We start from the raw sequence: 14,762 nt of genomic DNA, 5'->3' as shown, positions 1-14,762 counted from the left end.
TTGAACCAGCCTATTGTGGTACCTGCGGCTACTAGGGACTTGGAGGACTCCAAGTTGCTGGACGTAATCAGGGCCCTGAAAATATATGTTTCCAGGACGGCTGGAGTCAGGAAATCTGACTCGCTGTTTATCCTGTATGCACCCAACAAGCTGGGTGCTCCTGCTTCTAAGCAAACTATTGCTCGTTGGATTTGTAGTACAATTCAGCTTGCACATTCTGTGGCAGGCCTGCCACAGCCAAAATCTGTAAAAGCCCATTCCACAAGGAAGGTGGGCTCATCTTGGGCGGCTGCCCGAGGGGTCTCGGCTTTACAACTTTGCCGAGCAGCTACTTGGTCAGGGGCAAACACGTTTGCTAAATTCTACAAATTTGATACCCTGGCTGAGGAGGACCTTGAGTTCTCTCATTCGGTGCTGCAGAGTCATCCGCACTCTCCCGCCCGTTTGGGAGCTTTGGTATAATCCCCATGGTCCTTACGGAGTTCCCAGCATCCACTAGGACGTCAGAGAAAATAAGAATTTACTTACCGATAATTCTATTTCTCGTAGTCTGTAGTGGATGCTGGGCGCCCATCCCAAGTGCGGATTGTCTGCAATACTTGTACATAGTTATTGTTACAAAAATCGGGTTATTATTGTTGTGAGCCATCTTTTCAGAGGCTCCTCTGTTATCATGCTGTTAACTGGGTTCAGATCACAGGTTGTACGGTGTGATTGGTGTGGCTGGTATGAGTCTTACCCGGGATTCAAAATCCTTCCTTATTGTGTACGCTCGTCCGGGCACAGTATCCTAACTGAGGCTTGGAGGAGGGTCATAGGGGGAGGAGCCAGTGCACACCAGGTAGTCCTAAAGCTTTTACTTTTGTGCCCAGTCTCCTGCGGAGCCGCTATTCCCCATGGTCCTTACGGAGTTCCCAGCATCCACTACGGACTACGAGAAATAGAATTATCGGTAAGTAAATTCTTATTTATACACAATTCCACACAGTAATGTCCCTTACACATATGAGACACATTAATGTCCTTATAAACATAATGCACCTTACACATTATGACAACCTTTATTAATGCCCTTTTACACATAATGTCCCTTACACATATGCCGCACATTATTAATGCCCTTATACACATAATGACACATATAGTGCCCCCTACACACTTGGTGCACATTATTAGTGCCCCTATACACATAATGACACACATACAGTAGTACCCTGTTACACATATGCCGCACATTATTAATGCCCTTATACACATAATGACACACATAGTGCCAATTTACACATATGTTGCACATTATTAATGCATTTTTACATGACACACATAATGCTCCTTACACATATTCCGAACACTACTGCACAACCAACCCACTCACATGCACACAGCACTCATACTGCCACTAACACTGTGACCTCTGCCTCTGCTTGGATACAGATGTGTCCTCATAAATCTTGCCTCAATGCTAACGTCGGGCACCTATGTTTTTATGAAAATAAATCTTACTTGCATTGCTATGTGGCTAGGATGCACAAGCAGCTTCTGCTGATTAAAATGATATGCAGCATGCCAATATACTGTGTGAGACTGTGGCTGTATCTGCATATGAAATGCTACATACAGAATATAGGCATGCCGCATATCATTTTAATCAGCAGAAGCTGCTGATGCCCCTAGGCATATCAAATGCCCTAGGCAATTGCCTAGTTTGCCTATGCCTATGGCCGGCTCTGAGCTCCACCACGGGAGATCAGCCTGAGAGGAGTCCCCCTACATGCCATGATTGGTGGCATGGGGTTTCTTTAAGTACTCAGAACCTCCCTGCGTGCACGTATGCTCGCTCTCCCTAACACTCTCTCTCCTCTTGCACCTCTCTCCCTGACACTCTCTCTTGCTCCTCTCTCTCGCCGACACCCTCTTTGTTTCTCTCTCACTCCCCTGTCTCTCCTGCTACCCTAAGGGGAATTGTAGTGGCAGTGGATGGGGATGTATGGGGTCGAGGTGGGGAAGGGGGCCCAGAGATATCTGCGTACTGGGCCCCAATATTTCTGTTGCAGATCCTGCCTGCTCCCCTGAGGTCCTGGGGGCCAGCCTCACCTACACAATGGTGCTTGCCAGTGCAATGCTGCAGTCCCATGCTCCTCCTTTCCCCATCGCAGCACCTCCGTCAGTGGGACTCCCGGCCTCCATCTACATGGTGCGGCCTCCTCCCCACTGTGGTGCTGCCTCCTTTTCATCTCCATAGTATCGCCTCTTCCTCCCTGTTGGCTCCGCCCCCAGGGGCGCCAAAATGAGGATCTATCTTGCCCCCCCCAACCTATAAATGTTCTGACTCCCCTGATATATATATATATATATATATATATATATATATATATATATATATATATATATATATATATATATATATATATATATATATATATATAAAGGTGTGAACACGGAGGACATTGCTATATGCCGGCAGTGTCATAAACCTCCTGGCTCTGCAATCTTGGGCTCCTATCAGGCACACAAAGGGTTAGTGAATTTATTGGGAGGGGTTAAAGGAATATCATCGGAATGTGATTGGAAGTGGCTGTAGAGGAGGAGTTAGGATATAAATAGGTAGGGAAGTTTCTAGAAGGTTCAGCCTCTTTTTGGACGTTGGACAGAGAAGTACAGTGTGCTCAGCACATATACTATTCACTTCTATTGTCTTTGATATTCTCTTCATTCTTCTATAACTACAACTATTCTGCTTTGCTCTTCTGCTCTATTTCTATATTATTCCTTCCTATTCTATATTCATTTCTTTCTCTTTCTGTATATTCTTAATAAATACTTCCCCTACCTTTATTTATGGAGCCCCTCGTTGTGACCACTGCCAGGCCGCGTAGAGCGATTAATGCCCCCGCCCGTTACCTTTCGTCACCCGGCCGGGATCAGGCGTCAGGGCCGTGGACGGGGCCGGAGCTCCTCTTCCTGTGCGCGGCCGTGCGGTTTCCGGCCGGGGGCTGCAGGAGGGAGTGTGCGCAGTGACGGTCCGTCTCTCCCCGCGCGCTACCTCGCGGGCTCCGGCAGGAGTCGGGTAGCGGGCAGCGCGGGGAGGGACGGGGGGGAGCAGGTCGCAGGCGCTCGCGGCTGCGGACGCCCGTGACTGACACTGTGACGGCAGCAATTAGGGGCAGGGGCCGTCCCAGGGACCGGGCTGCGATCCGTGGCCTTTCAGGTTCTATGGGACGAGACCCTGCTGCAGTGGCCACTGGGTCCGAGACGCGGGGGGGGGCTGTTAGGGAAGATGGCAGAGCCGGGGGCATTAGGGCCAGCTCTGAGCGGGTGTCAGCTCGGGAGGGACCGGCAGGGCGCGCTTCCGGCAATGGATCGCGCAATGGCGCATATGGTGGAGGGGGCGGAGCGGTTGCTCCGAGCAGCGCACTTAGGGCCAGGCGGCCCGCGGGCAGGGGTGACCCTCCTATAGGTGGAAGGGAGACGCAGGAGACTGGGTCTACTGACTCGGATGTGGGGGTCAATGCTAGGGCATCAGGAGAATTAGGCGCCAGGGGCAGCATGAGAGCAGCAGCTCAGTATCAGGCAGCAGCGTCTCTTCCACGGAGAGAGGAGTGCTAGGGGATGACTCCGTTATGGCATGTGCGCCCACCTCCCGTAATAGGAGGGGCTCAGCTCCCTCTTTGAGAGATGGACGGTCGTATGCCGCGGTGGTTAGGTCTCCGGCCAGGAGGAGGACAAGGAGACAGAGGGCTCCAGACGGTGGTCGAGCGCCGGGGACGTCAGTGGATACTACGGGCGCGTCGGCTATATGCGCGGCGGTAGTGGCGGCCTTGGTCCCTCTGCTTACCACCGGACCCGGTGGGGCGCTAGGGGGCGGCGACGTGGATGCTGGGACGGTGTCGTCCCGAATAGTGCGTGCATTGGAGCCAGCACTGGCCTCCGCGTTAGCTGGCCCATCGGGTAATGGTTCGCTCGCAGCTCCTAGTGCCAGCAATGTTCCTGGGGGGACGGGTGTGTTAACCTCTTTCACATCTGCAGCAGCGGTTAATCGACCTGACGAAGACGGGATGGATCGAGACCAGGCTTCAGATTCCAGAGAGGGCGCGGCTGTGGAAGGACGGGCAGCTGGCGCGTCAGGTGAGTCCGCGTCTGACCCCGATTGGGTCGGCTCTGCAGCGAGCGTTGCGAGTGCGTCTTCATCTGCTTCGCAGGGGTCCTCTTCCTCTGCATATGACCGAAGTCGTAGGCATAGACGGCGCAGGAAAGACGCGAGACGAAACTAGTTTGTCCTCCACATCCTCTGGGTCCTCGGAATCTTCTAGGGAATGGAGGCGCGGCACCAGGCGCAGAGGCGGGAAGAAGCGCAGGCATTCGTCGTCATCCAGCATGTCGGTGGAATCGGGGCAGTCCGACGAGGTGCGGTGCACGAACACGGCGGTCCTTCGGGGTCTACGGCCCAGGGTGAAGGAGCGGATTAGGAAGGGCCGTTATGTGAACATTTTCGCACTAACGGGCAAGACTAAAAAGGCGCTTGCAGCCGCTAGGAAAAAAGGGGTGCGGCGGAAGAAGCCTACATGTCCTATCAGAATTGGCTGCGAGGCATGTATGTCTTTGCAGCCTGTTACCTGGGGTCGCGACCGGATGAACATATTAACGTTGTTCGTTATAAGTTCCTCATTCACAAGCTTTCCACCAGGGGTTCGGCATGGCGCTCCTATGATGAGGAGTTTCGCCGAAAGCAGCATGGGCGAGACGTGATGGACTTTGGCAAGAAGGATGTCGAACTCTACGTGGAGGTGACGAATGACGATGACTCACCGACCAAGGCAGTGCCGGCTCGGCGAGCGGGGCGCGGTTTCTGGAATGCGCCGGCCAAGGCGGCCGCCAGTAGGTCAGGCGGGTCGCGGATCGGCCACGGAAAATGCTTTGCGTTTAATAATTGGCAGTGTTCGTTGGGTGCAAAATGCAAATTCCGGCATCTTTGCATTCGGTGTGGAGGCCCCCACCCGATCAAAGATTGCTCGCGGGCGGGGGGGGGGGGGGGGGGGGGCGGCGCCGGCCAGCAAAACCGCGGTCCCGTGGTGGCCAACTCTAAATAGAGCCCCCACTCCTGTCCGCGTGGAGGCGATGTCGGCTCAATGATTATCCCGATCGTGCGGCGGCGGAATTTCTGAACTCCGGGTTTTCAGAGGGGTTTTGCCTGCCTATCACTGGGGAAGTCAGGTCAGGTACGGGCAAAAATTTGCGTTCAGCGAGGGAATTTCCTGGTATATTACGGGAGAAAGTGATGAGCGAAGTGGTTTTGGGACGCATGGCGGGTCCCTTTCAGGATCCTCCGGTCGAAGGCTTACTGCTATCGCCGGTGTGCGTAGTACCCAAAAAGGTTCCGGGCAAGTTGCGGCTGATTCAGCATCTATCTTCTCCGGAGGGTTTCTCGGTGAATGATGCCATTGAGGGTGGCCTCTGCAGCGTGACTTATCAGTCATTTGAGTCTGCGTTGGCGTTAATCCGCTCTTTTGGTGCGGGTGCCCTCCTATGCAAGCTGGATGTTGAGTCGGCTTTTCGCTTGTTGCCATTACATCCGTCGGCATTTAAATATATGGGTTTTCGGTTGGGCGACGGGTTTTATTTTGACAAGTGCTTGCCAATGGGTTGTGCCATATCCTGTGCGTATTTTGAACTCTTTAGTTCATTTTTGCACTGGTGTTTGGAGCAATACTCGGGGGAGGAAGGGGTCGCACATTATCTGGATGACTTCCTCCTGGTGGGTCCGGCGGGGTCCTCACGTTGCGCGCAGCTCTTGGAAAAAGCGGAGAGGCTGTTCCGCGGTTTTGGGGTTCCCATAGCAGAGGACAAGACAGAGGGCCCTGCGGAAGTCATTACTTACCTGGGTATTGAAATAGATACCGTGGCAGGTTTATGTAGGCTTCCTCAGGAAAAAGTGGCGCATTAGCCGGGGGTAAGGTTACACTTAAGCAAGCCCAATCACTCTTGGGTTTGTTTAATTTTGCGTGTCGAGTAATCCCAATGGGACGGGTTTTTTGCAGGACGCTTGAGAGAGCTACGGTAGGGGTGTGACGTGCTCATCATTACATTCGGTTATCCAGGGAGATTCGGAGGGATCTTCTGATCTGGGACATGTTTTTGGTTAGCTTTAATGGGGTTCGGATTTGGTTGTTGCCCCCTATCGCCAGCCCTGTTCTCCAGCTCTTTACCGATGCGGCCGGGTCCACCGGGTTTGGAGCAATTTTGAATGGAGCCTGGTGTGCAGCTCCTTGGCCGGTTGAATGGGTGCAGCAAGGGCTGACCGTAAATATGTTGCTGCTCGAGATTTTTCCCATTATGGTGGCTCTCGAGTTATGGGCTGGGGAGCTGGAGCACAGGCAGGTGGTGTTCTGGTGCGACAACTTGGGTGTAGTGCAGGCGATTAACAGGCAGCGGTCAACGTCGCTTCCCGTTATACGAGTGGCGGCGCAGATAGTATTGCGCTGCTTGCAACACAATATTGCGTTTAGCGCTCAGCATGTCCCAGGCGTGGATAACGGGATTGCGGATGCACTGTCGCATTTTGACTGGCCGCGGTTTAGACGGCTGGCCCCAAATGCTAACTTATGTGGTGATTCTTGCCCTCCTTATGTATGGCAGGTTATCCATCCGACATGGAGGGACTAGCCCACCGTTCCTTGGCCCCGGCGACTTATGCGGCTTACCTGGCCGCTTGGGAGCAGTGGAGCAATTTTTTGATCCGCAGGGGTGCTGGAGGTAAGAGTCAGATGTCATTACTTTTGACTTTCGTTTGGGAATTTTATTCGTCGGGAAGGTCCAGGGCATACGTCGTTAAGCTGCTGGCGGGAATATCCTATTTCCTCCGTTTACGGGGGGAACAGGATATTACCAAATCCTTCTTCTTGTCGCGGGTCCTAAAGGGTTGGGCGCGTGTAGCGCCTACCCCCCCGGACACACGTTTGCCTATAGATGCGCCCCTCCTTGGGCGACTGCTACGTGCTTTACCTCTGATTTGCGCTTCTCGGTTTAAAGCGGCATTATTCAGAGTGCCATTTTCAGTGGCTTTCCATGGGGCGTTTCGGGTGGGGGAGCTGGTCGCACCCTCAAAGCGGTCGGCTTCTCCTCTGACGAAGTCCCATGTGGTGCTTCAAATCGATACCTTGTGGTGTCAGGTGCAGCGGTCCAAGACGGATCAGGTTGGTAGAGGACATTGGATCTCCATGGGTCGCTGCTCGGAAAGCAGGATCTGCCCTGTGGCCTTGGCAGCGGCTTATGTGGTTCTACGTCCGTCGATTCCTGGGTCTTGGCTGATTCATGCCGACGGTAGCCCGTTGACCCGTTATCAATTCGGGTGGGTCTTGAAGCTCTGTATCTTCCACCTGGGTCTTTCGCCGGATGTCTACGGTACGCATTCCTTCCGTATCGGTGCCGCTACGGCTGCCGCCGCGGCAGGTTGGTCCGCGGACGAGATCCAGGCACTCGGCAGGTGGAGGTCTGGAGTATTTCGGAGATACAACAGACGTTGACCTGGTTGGTGCAACCTAACTTGAGGAGTAGCCACTCGTCGCCATTAGGCGGGGGTCTTGAGGAATTTTTTGTTTAACCGGCAGTTTTAGTTACGGTTTCTACCGGCTGTCGGATGTGTGCGTTTTTTGCCTCAAGTCAAGTTAGGAGACCCGTGCCCACTAAAGTCCTGTCCCGTCATCGGCTGGGGTTAGGAGTGTTGCCCAATTTTAGCACCCTCTGTTCGATTTAGTGGTTGTTGTTGCTTGGCAGTTGCTGGTTTGGTTTCTTCCGTTTTAAGTTTTTGTGAAGTTCTGGTTATTAATAAAATTTTATATTCTTCTACAGGAAAGCATGTTGACAAGCAGTTTATTTGGGTGCTAGGGCACTCGTTTGTGTACTGGGCGGCTCGTTCATCATTGCTGGCGGATTGCGCCACTTACCCGGAAGTCGGTTTGATGCGCTGGCTTGGTTGGAGAGGCATGCGCTGGGAGGCTTTCCAGCAAAGGTTGGAGGAAGCCGTACAGAGTTTTGGTTTCCCGTTGTTCCTCATTGTCCATCTTGGGGGCAACGATCTGACGTCGAGGTCATCCCTGGACCTCAGATGCCAGATCAGGCATCAGTTGGTGGAGTTGGTGGCAGAATGGCCATTCTGCAGGGTAATCTGGTCGGATATTGTACCGCGTTTGGTATGGCAGGCTGCCGACAGGCCGGGTGCCATAGATTTGGTATGGAGGAGAGTGAACGCGGTGGTGGGCCGCGCGGTTGTGGCTGCTGGGGGAAGCGTGATCTCGCATCCAGCCATCTCCTATAGGGAGCGCACCCTGTTCCGAGGTGATAGTGTGCACCTGTCAGATGATGGTATGGCTAGATTCCTGGAGGATATCTTTAGGGGGATTAGGTTAGGGTAAGGGTAAGTTGTAGGATAAGCGGTAGTGTATGATGGCGGCGCAGGTTTGTCAGCAAACCTTTGTGTTGGCCGGTATCAGAACGGCTTAGGTATTGTTTTGGGTAGGCATTGGTTAATTTTCCCTGGGGAGCAGTTCAGTCACGGAGGAGTATGGGCATGGTAAGCAGGGGCGGAACGGAGGACATCATCGGACCCGGTGGGCCTCCTTTCTCCTTACGCATGGCTGAACTGCTGCCTCAAGTCGATGCTGATGTGGGCAGATGGCCTCATCAGTTTGGAGTGTTGTCCCTGCAAGGCGTGGGCAGTTGGTCCTGCCTTGGCGAGTTTAGATGGACAAGGAAAGTGTCAGTTGGCCCTTCCTTGCCTGTCGGGCAGTTGGCCCAAGTTCATATAGTTATGGTTAAGAATGTTTCGCTTATGCTAGGCCGTTCTTATCCCGCCACCATACCTTAGTTAGTTCTAAAAAATGAATAAAATAGTTAGTTTAAACCCTCTCAATAAATAAGCTGACCCATTTCACCGCAATTACAGTTGTCCGTGTATTTATTTATAGATAAGTTGGTGTGCATGGAGTGTGGGAGTGCATGAGCCATGGAGAGTTTAAGGCATCTCTGTACATTATTACATAGAGGAGGCGCGTCTGCATAGTATGATATAGGGAAGGCGTGTCTGTGTAGTATGATACCAGGAAGTTGTGTCTCTGTACAGTATGACACAGGGAAGGAAAACCTGTACAGGATGTCACAGGGAAAGAGTGTCTGTACAGTATGACACAGGGGAGGAGCGTTTGTACAGTATGACATGGGGAGGATGGTCTGTACAGTATGTCACAGGGAAAGGAGTGTCTGTACAGTATGACACGGGAGGAGGGTCTGTACAGTATGACACGGGAGGAGGGTCTGTACAGTATGACACAGGGGAGGAGGGTCTGTACAGTATGACACAGGGGAGGAGGGTCTGTACAGTATGACACGGGAGGAGGGTCTGTACAGTATGACACAGGGGAGGAGGGTCTGTACAGTATGAAACAGGGAAGGTGTGTCTGTACAGTATTACACAGGGGAGGAGAGTTTGTACAGTATGACATGGGGAGGATGGTCTGTACAGTATGTCACAGGGAAAGGAGTGTCTACAGTATGACACGGGAGGAGGGTCTGTACAGTATGACACAGGGGAGGAGGGTCTGTACAGTATGACACAGGGGAGGAGGGTCTGTACAGTATGACACAGGGGAGGAGGGTCTGTACAGTATTACACAGGGGAGGAGAGTTTGTACAGTATGACACAGGGAAGGAGCCTCTGTAGTGTATGATACAGGGGAGGAGAGTGTACAGTATGACACAGGGAAGTTGTGTCTGTACAGTATGACACAGGGGAGGATGGTCTGTACAGTATGACACAGGAAAGTAGTGTCTGTACAGTATGACACAGGGGAGGAGGGTCTGTACAGTATGACACAGGGGAGGAGGGTCTGTACAGTATGACACAGGGGAGGAGGGTCTGTACAGTATGAAACAGGGAAGGTGTGTCTGTACAGTATTACACAGGGGAGGAGAGTTTGTACAGTATGACACAGGGAAGGAGCCTCTGTAGTGTATGATACAGGGGAGGAGAGTGTACAGTATGACACGGGAGGAGGGTCTGTACAGTATGACACAGGGGAGGAGGGTCTGTACAGTATGACACAGGGGAGGAGGGTCTGTACAGTATGACACAAGGGAGGATGGTCTGTACAGTATGACACAGGAAAGTAGTGTCTGTACAGTATGACACAAGGGAGGATGGTCTGTACAGTATGACACAGGGAAGGAGTGTCTGTACAGTATGACACGGGGAAGGAGTGTCTGTACAGCATGACACAGGGGAGGAGGGTCTGTACAGTATGACACGGGGGAGGAGGGTCTGTACAGCATGACACGGGGGAGGAGGGTCTGTACAGTATGACACAGGGTAGGAGTGTCTGTACAGCATGACACAGGGGAGGAGGGTCTGTACAGTATGACACAGGGTAGGAGTGTCTGTACAGCATGACACAGGGGAGGAGGGTCTGTACAGTATGACACAGGGAAGGAGTGTCTGTACAGCATGACACAGGGGAGGTGTGTCTGTACAGTATGACACGGGAGGAGGGTCTGTACAGCATGACACAGGGGAAGGAGGGTCTGTACAGTATGACACAGGGTAGGAGTGTCTGTACAGCATGACACAGGGGAGGAGGGTCTGTACAGTATGACACAGGGAAGGAGTGTCTGTACAGCATGACAGGGGAGGAGAGTTTGTACAGTATGACACGGGAAGTTTTGTCTGTACAGTATGACACGGGAGGAGTGTCTGTAAAGTATGACACAGGGAAGGAGCCTCTGTACAGTATGAGACAGGATGAGTGCCGGTACAGTATGACACGGAAAGGAGTGTCTCTACAATAAGACACAGGGAAGGAGTGTCTGTACAGTATGACACAGGGAAGTTGTGTCTGTACAGTATGACACAAGGGAGGAGAGTTTGTACAGTGACACAAGGGAGGAGAGTTTGTACAGTATGACACAGGGAAGTTGTGTCTGTACAGTATGACACAAGGGAGGAGTGTCTGTACAGTATGACACAGGGAAGGAGTGTCTGTACAGTATGACACAGGGTAGGAGTGTCTGTACAGTATGACACAGGGTAGGAGTGTCTGTACAGTATGACACAGGGGAGGACAGTTTGTACAGTATGACACAGGGAAGTTTTGTCTGTACAGTATGACACGGGAGGAGTGTCTGTAAAGTATGACACAGGGAAGGAGCCTCTGTACAGTATGACACAGGATGAGTGCCGGTACAGTATGACACGGAAAGGAGTGTCTCTACAATAAGACACAGGGAAGGAGTGTCTGTACAGTATGACAGAGGGGAGGAGGGTCTGTACAGTATGACACAGGGAAGGAGAGTTTGTACAGTATGACACAGGGAAGGAGTGTCTGTACAGTATGACACAGGGTAGGAGTGTCTGTACAGTATGACACAGGGGAGGACAGTTTGTACAGTATGACACACGGAAGTTGTGTCTGTACAGTATGACACAAGGGAGGAGTGTCTGTACAGTATGACACAGGGAAGGAGTGTCTGTACAGTATGACACAGGGAAGGAGTGTCTGTACAGTATGACACAGGGAAGGAGTGTCTGTACAGTATGACACAGGGAAGGAGTGTCTGTACAGTATGACACAGGGAAGGAGTGTCTGTACAGTATGACACAGGGGAGGACAGTTTGTACAGTATGACACGGGGAAGTTGTGTCTGTACAGTAGGACACAGGGGAGGAGTGTCTGTATAGTATGACACAGGGAAGGAGCCTCTGTACAGTATGACAAAGGATGAGCGCCTGTACAGTATGACATGGAAAGGAGTGTCTCTACAATAAGACACAGGGAAGGAGTGTCTGTACAGTATGACATAGGGGAGGAGGGTCTGTACAGTATTAACAGGGGAGGAGGGTTTGTACAATATGACATGGGGAAGGAGCGTCTGTACAGTATGAGGAAAGAGCGATTGTACCAGGGGTGGGCAATTCTTTTAGCTGGGGGGGCACCTAACACTTTCCTGTTAATATTCGAGGGACACACACACACACACCTTGTATGTGTCTAATATACTAATATCTAGTTGCTAGCCCCCCCCCCCCCCCCCCTTCCCCTTCCACTATTGGCACAGTTACCAGCTCCAACCCCCCGTTCCCCCTGGGCACATTTACCAATTCCTCACGCTCCTTCCTGGGCACAGTTGATATTTCGTCCCATCCCTCCCTCCATTGACATAGTTGCCAGCAACCCTTCCCTCTGGGCACAGCCACCAGTGCCCCCCACTCCCTTGGCACAGTTACCAGTTCCCCTCCTTGCCTCTCCCTGGGCATAGTTGGTATTTTCCCCCATCACTCCATTGGCATAGTTACCAGCTCTCTCTCTCCCCCCCCCCTTTCCCCTGTGCACAGTTACCAGTTCCCCTCCCTCCCTTTCCCCGGGCACAGTTGCTATTTCCCCCCATCGCTCCCTCCATTGTCACAGTTGCCAGCTCCCTCCTCACCCCCATACTGTGCACCCCTGCCCCTCTCGCCAGGCAGGTGCCATTGCCACCCGCCAGCCAAGCATGGACACTCCGAAACTGCAGTACTTTAGGCGCTCTTTTCCAGTCACAGATTCAATCACCACTGCAGTGCAGATGCATTAAATTTTCCTACCGCCTGCATCCATGCTCTGGCCTTGGCTATCCTCATAGTTGGACGCAGTTTGGAGCTACTGTAGCGCAATGACAAGCAGATGGTTGGGCTGCTTGTCATTACACAATGGTTGGAGGCAGCGGGCCTGGCAGGGTCATTTTTGCCCACCCCTAGTCTGTAGAATATGAAACGGAAGGAGGGTCTGTACCGTAGGACACAGGGGAGGAGGGTCTATACTGTATGACACAGAGGAGGGTCTGTACAATATGATACATGGGAGGAGTGTCTGTATAGTATGATACAGGGGAGGAGTGTCTGTACAGTATGGCATTGGCAAGGAGTGTCTACATGTCTGTACAGTATGACACAGGGATGAGTGGCTGTACAGTATAATGCAGTGAAGGAGGGTCTGTACAGTATGACACAGGGATGAGTGTCTGTACAGTATAACGCAGTGAAGGAGGGTCTGTACAGTATGATGCGGGGAATGAGTGTCTGTACAGTATGACACAGGGGAAGGAGGGTCTGTACAGTATGACACAGGGATGAGTGTCTGTACCGTATAACGCAGTGAAGGAGGGTCTATACAGTTTGATGCGGGGAATGAGTGTCTGTACAGTATGACACAGGGGAAGGAGGGTCTGTACACTATAATACAGGGTAAGGAGTGTCTGTACAGTATAATGCAGTGAAGGAGTGTCTGTACAGTATGACACAGGGATGAGTGGCTGTACAGTATAACGCAGTGAAGGAGGGTCTGTACAGTATGACACAGGGATGAGTGTCTGTACAGTATAACGCAGTGAAGGAGGGTCTGTACAGTATGATGCTGGGAATGAGTGTCTGTACAGTATTACACAGGAGAAGGAGGGTCTGTACAGTATAATACAGGGTAAGGAGTGTGTATAGTATAACGCAGTGAAGGAGGTTCTGTACAGTATAACACAGGGAAGTACTGTCTGTACAGTATGACATGAGGAAGGAGGGTCTGTACAGTATGACATGAGGAAGGAGGGTCTGTACAGTATGATGCGGGGAATGAGTGTCTACAGTATTACACAGGAGAAGGAGGGTCTGTACAGTATAATACAGGGTAAGGAGTGTGTATAGTATAACGCAATGAAGGAGGGTCTGTACAGTATAACACAGGGAAGTACTGTCTGTACAGTATGACATGAGGAAGGAGGGTCTGTACAGTATGACATGAGGAAGGAGGGTCTGTACAGTATGGCACAGGGAAGCATTGTCTGTAAGGTATGACATGGGAAAGGAGTGTCTGTACTGTATGACATTGGGAAAGGAGTGTCTGTACAATATGCTTCAGAAGGAGTGTCTGTACAGTATAACATTGGTAACATTTTTCAGAAGTGGAAAAAATCCATCTAAATATATATAATACAACCGAAGATCCTAAGGGCCTCCTGCATAGACACGGGATTGTATATGTGGGTTCACTACGGCTGGCCGGCGGTCGGGCTCCCGGCGACCAGCATCCCGGCGCCGGGAGCCCGACCGCCGGCTTACCGACAGCTTGGCGAGCGCAAATGAGCCCCTTGCGGGCTCGCTGCGCTCGCCACGCTACGGGCACGGTGGCGCGCTACGCGCGCCACACTATTTTATTCTCCCTCTATGGGGGTCGTGGACCCCCACGAGGGAAAATAATTGTCGGTATGCCGGCTGTCGGGCTCCCGGCGCCGGTATACTGAGCGCCGGGAGCCCGACCGCCGGCAAACAGAAGACCACCCGTATATGTGTCTGGCACAATGCTTACTGATCCATAACTAGATTATCTGATCCCTTTATTAGTAAGCATAAATTGTACAGTCTATGACTTTATTTCCAGAATTACTAATCTATTTCATACCATTAGGCAAATAAAGAATGTAATCTCCCAGTTGAAATCTGACACATGGTTTCAGCCGCTTCATCAGCCACGTCTTCTGGACATTATGTTATAGCTGCATGATTCCCTCTCTCTCTCCTGATAAATATCTATTTAACATCCACTGCTGCTTTTTCGACTATATTTGATTATATCTTTCATTTTAGAAATTCTAAGTAGTTTAATATTTAGATGATAAAGGATCCAATTGTCAAATGAGCTCTTTAGTGGATGAGCAAACATTTTGTTTCTCCTCAAAAGATATTAAGATTACTTAAG

General features: G+C 51.6%; 1 long non-coding RNA gene across 2 annotated transcripts in view; it reads right to left on the bottom strand.

The window, feature by feature from the left end:
• Positions 1 to 14,762, bottom strand: part of LOC134969605 (uncharacterized) — a 118,466-nt gene that overhangs the window by 70,594 nt on the left and 33,110 nt on the right. The window contains exon 1 of one of the 2 annotated variants that reach the window (XR_010189508.1): positions 2,831 to 3,011. The exons of the other annotated variant lie outside the window; for it this stretch is intronic. This is a non-coding gene — a long non-coding RNA (uncharacterized LOC134969605). Of the gene's footprint in view, positions 1 to 2,830; positions 3,012 to 14,762 lie in introns of those variants that run through there. 2 annotated transcript variants of the gene reach the window in all.

The sequence above is a fragment of the Pseudophryne corroboree genome, chromosome 11, assembly GCF_028390025.1.
Source record: "Pseudophryne corroboree isolate aPseCor3 chromosome 11, aPseCor3.hap2, whole genome shotgun sequence".
NCBI classification, from domain to species: domain Eukaryota; kingdom Metazoa; phylum Chordata; class Amphibia; order Anura; family Myobatrachidae; genus Pseudophryne; species Pseudophryne corroboree.
This window is presented reverse-complemented; position numbering and strand designations above follow the sequence as displayed.